This window comes from Triticum urartu, chromosome 7A (genome assembly GCF_056163025.1).
Source record: "Triticum urartu cultivar PI428250 chromosome 7A, HENAU_Tu73, whole genome shotgun sequence".
Lineage (NCBI taxonomy): Eukaryota > Viridiplantae > Streptophyta > Magnoliopsida > Poales > Poaceae > Triticum > Triticum urartu.
In genome coordinates, this window is record NC_141879.1 from 444,675,752 (window position 1) to 444,680,507 (window position 4,756).

Genomic DNA, 4,756 nt, shown 5'->3' on the forward strand with positions numbered 1-4,756 from the left:
CACGACTGCTGGCAGCGACGACTTCGTCAATGACGACTTCTTCCCCGACCTCGGCAACCTCATCCTCAACGACATGGGCGACAACATCAACGCCGGCGGTGCTGCTCCCGCTGCACCGTATGTGATTCCATCCTTCTTGTTCGAGATCATGGTAGAATTCATGTTTCTAGTATGTGCCCTAGATGTAATCTGTTCATCTACTATGCTAGTTCGCATGATTAGTTTAATCTCTGCTAGTGCTGTCATGATTTATCTTCAGTTTATTCGGATTAAATCTCGTAGTAATTTTCTCATATTTTCAACAAAGTCGAGCAACATGTGATGTAGCAAATTTGCTTCATCACAACTTGTTCTGAGATCAATGGGCATGTAGCAGCTGAAGCCAGTGGATGCTGATTCTTTTTAGAAATCAAAGTTGTAACCAGCGTACAAACGATTACAGTAGCACAAGGGATGGTGCATCTAGGTATGGCCACCACAAGATGGAAGCCCCCTTTTGAGCCGGCTTCTTTAGCCAGGGCGACCACATGACCAAATCCTCGATAATAAGTCATGGAGTGGGTGGAGCTATGGAGATTGATCTTGCTGAAGGCCAAAGCATTCTGAGACACCCACATTTTTCACAAGATGACTAGGAGTACGAAGAACAAAATGGAGAGGTCCAGTCCGGTGGGCATCTGACATGCCCATATGCAACGAGGGGGAGTGATGCCAATCCATTGCCAAATCCTGTCTACATGAGGGCATATGATGAAGATATGGAGAGCATCCTCAGGAGTATGCCCGCATCTTGGGCATAGGCCATCACCCACCATGCGCTTGTGGTGAAGGTTAGCCTTTGAGTTGAGCTTGTCTCTCAATATAAGATATGCAAAAATCTTGACTCGGTTGGGGATCTAGGTGGACCAAATAGCTCTATCATGTGTGCCTGATATCCTCCTCTCTCATAACTAGACCGTATGCCGACCAGGCGGAGAAGGCTTGGCCGCCTTGGAGGAGGCACACATCATGATCTGAGGATAGCTGGAAATCCTGGAACAAAGATGCCAGAGAAGCCAGTTCTATGGATGCAACATTAGATAGACGGTTCTGCATGTATTTCTATAAACCATAGTTAATTATGGTTGCCACTGTAGTGAAACAATATGTAGTGTGGGTAAATAGGATGGGAAATGCGATGGCTAAAGGTGTTTGACGAGTGTCTAGCCAAAAGTAGATCTGAGTGCCCGAAGCTGTTAGGACAGAGGGGAGTTGAAGGAGTGAGGGAATCTGTGTGTTAATGGTTTTGCGGAGGAATGAGGTGTTGTTGTGAGAGGTAGCAAAGGTATTGAGGGTGTTGTAGGTCAATCCATTCAAACCAAGATGGGGATTCATGGAAGAGTGACTTGACTGCAAGTTTCTTAAGAAGGTGATTCTTTTGAGGTCCAAGCTACCAATCTTTTTCAGTTTACAAACATTCTTCCAAGCAGTTAAGTATTTAGACATGTACACATTTCCAAAATGGCTCAAAAGAAATCATGAAAGAAGGCATTGATAGTTCTTAGCACAATTTTAGGTATTTGGAAAACATATATAGAAAGAAATAGTCGAAGAATCTATTACAATAGAAAGTAAAATTAGATGGTCACCCTTTGAAATAAGTCTGCGCACTAGACAGAGAGAAATTTTCGGCATCATTCTATAACGGGGAGAAAAGCATTGGGCGGCAGCCCAATGGGACATAGTAGAAGTCCCAAGTATATTTGAGGGAAGGCTACAATGGTCTAGTCTAGAGTGTTAGTAATTTCATGTGCAACGTCTAGCAAGGTTTTTCATGGGCACAAAAGGTGGTTTTTGAAGAAGTTAAGGTTTAGGATGGTGGCAGAGGCAACTTCAGTGAGGATATCCTTCAGATTTAAAGCAGCTTTAGGGGAGGTGCGGGCTATTACAAGGGTGTCATCAGCATGTTTTCACAAGTTAATTTTGGAAGGAGGGCCCATCACCAGGATTGGCAACACCAGCCAAAGCAAGGCTAGGTGGTGCCAAAGCTCTAACCACATCCAAATGAACATGTTGGAGTTCACCAACAGCTTAATATTATGTCCCACGAATCCTCTAGAAATTAATACTGACTATTTTTTATTGCTGTTGGATGGTCCCACACCCCCCTTGAAAGAGGTTGCACTCTAATCCCAAAGGAGATCTCTTCCTTAAAGGCTTGCTCTTCCCCAATAACCCCCTCACCAATCACTGTCAGTGAAGGAAATATGCCCTGGAGGCAATAATAAAGTTATTATTTATTTCCTTATATCATGATAAATGTTTATTATTCATGCTAGAATTGTATTAACCGGAAACATGATACATGTGTGAATACATAGACAAACAAAGTGTCACTAGTATGCCTCTACCAGACTAGCTCGTTAATCAAAGATGGTTATGTTTCCTAGCCATAGACATGAGTTTTCATTTGATTAACGGGATCACATCATTAGGAGAATGATGTGATTGACTTGACCCATTCCGTTAGCTTAACACTTGATCGTTTAGTTTGTTGCTATTGCTTTCTTCATGACTTATACATGTTCCTGTGACTATGAGATTATGCAGCTCCCGTTTATCGGAGGAACACTTTGTGTGCTACCAAACGTCACAACGTAACTGGGTGATTATAAAGGTGCTCTACAGGTGTCTCCAAAGGTACTTGTTGGGTTGGCGTATTTCGAGATTAGGATTTGTCACTCCGATTGTCGGAGAGGTATCTCTGGGCCCACTCGGTAATACACATCACTTAAGCCTTGCAAGCATTGCAACTAATGAGTTAGTTGCGAGATGATGTATTACGGAACGAGTAAAGAGACTTGCCAGTAACGAGATTGAACTAGGTATTGAGATACCGACGATCGAATCTCGGGCAAGTAACATACCAATGACAAAGGGAAGAACGTATGTTGTTATGCGGTTTGACCGATAAAGATCTTCGTAGAATATGTAGGAGCCAATATGAGCATCCAGGTTCAACTATTGGTTATTGACTGGAGACATGTCTCGGTCATGTCTACATAGTTCTCGAACCCGTAGGGTCCGCACGCTTAAAGTTCGATGACGATTATATTATGAGTTTATATGTTTTGATGTACAGAAGGTAGTTCGGAGTCCCGAATATGATCACGGACATGACGAGGAGTCTCGAAATGGTTGAGACATGAAGATTGATATATTGTACGACTATATTCGGACACCGGAATGGTTCCGGGGGTTATCGGATATATACCGGAGTACCGGAGGGTTACCGGAACCCCACCGGAGGTTAATGGGCCTCATGGGCCCAATTGGTGGAAGAGGAGAGGCGGCCAAGGGGCAGCCGCGCGCCCCTCCCCTCCCAAGTCCGAATTGGACTAGGAAGGGGGGCGGCGCCCCCTTTCCTTTCTCCCTCTTTCTCCTTCCCTCTCCTCTCCTACTCCAACATGGAAAGGGGGGAGTCCTACTCCCGATGTGGGTAGGACTCCTCATGGGGCGCGTCAAGGGTGGTCGGCCCCCTCCCCCTCCTCTACTCCTTTATATACGGGGAGGGAGGCACCCCCCTAGAGACACAACAATTGATCCCTTGGATCTCTTAGCCGTGTGCGGTGCCCTCCTCCACCATAATCCACCTCGGTCATATCGTAGAGGTGCTTAGGCGAAGCCCTATGTCGGTAGAACATCATCATCGTCACCACGCCGTCATGCTGACGGAACTCTCCCTCAAAGCTCGGCTGGATCGGAGTTTGAGGGACGTCATCGAGTTGAACGTGTGCAGAACTTGGAGGTGTCGTGCGTTCGGTGCTTGATCGGTCGGATCGTGAAGACGTACGACTACATCAACCGCGTTGTGCTAACGCTTCCGCTTTCGATCTACGAGGGTACGTGGACAACACTCTCCCCTCTCGTTGCTTTGCATCACCATGATCTTGTGTGTGCGTAGGATTTTTTTTGAAATTACTACGTTCCCCAACAGTGGCATCCAAGCCAGGTTTTATGCGTTGATGTTATATGCACGAATAGAACATAAGTGAGTTGTGGGCGATACAAGTCATACTGCTTACCAGCATGTCATACTTTGGTTCGGCGGTATTGTTGGATGAAGCGACCCGGACCGACATTACGCGTACGCATACGCGAGACTGGTTCTACCGACGTGCTTTGCACACAGGTGGCTGGCGGGTGTCAGTTTCCAACTTTAGTTGAACCGAGTGTGGCTACGCCCGGTCCTTGAGAAGGTTAAAACAACACTAACTTGACGAACTATCGTTGTGGTTTTTATGCGTAGGTAAGAACGATTCTTGCTCAACCCGTAGCAGCCACGTAAAACATGCAACAACAAAGTAGAGGACATCTAACTTGTTTTTGCAGGGCATGTTGTGATGTGATATGGTCAAGGCATGATGCTATATTTTATTGTATGAGATGATCATGTTTTGTAACCGAGTTATCGGCAACTGACAGGAGCCATATGGTTGTCGCTTTATTGTATGCAATGCAATCGCCCTGTAATGCTTTACTTTATCACTAAGCGGTAGCAATAGTCGTAGAAGCATAAGTTGGCGAGACGACAACGATGCTACGATGGAGATCAAAGTGTCGCGCCGATGACAATGGTGATCATGATGGTGCTTCGGAGATGAAGATCACAAGCAGACGATGATGATGGCCATATCATATCACTTATTGATTGCATGTGATGTTTATCTTTTATGCATCTTATCTTGCTTTGATTGACAGTAGCATTATAAGATGA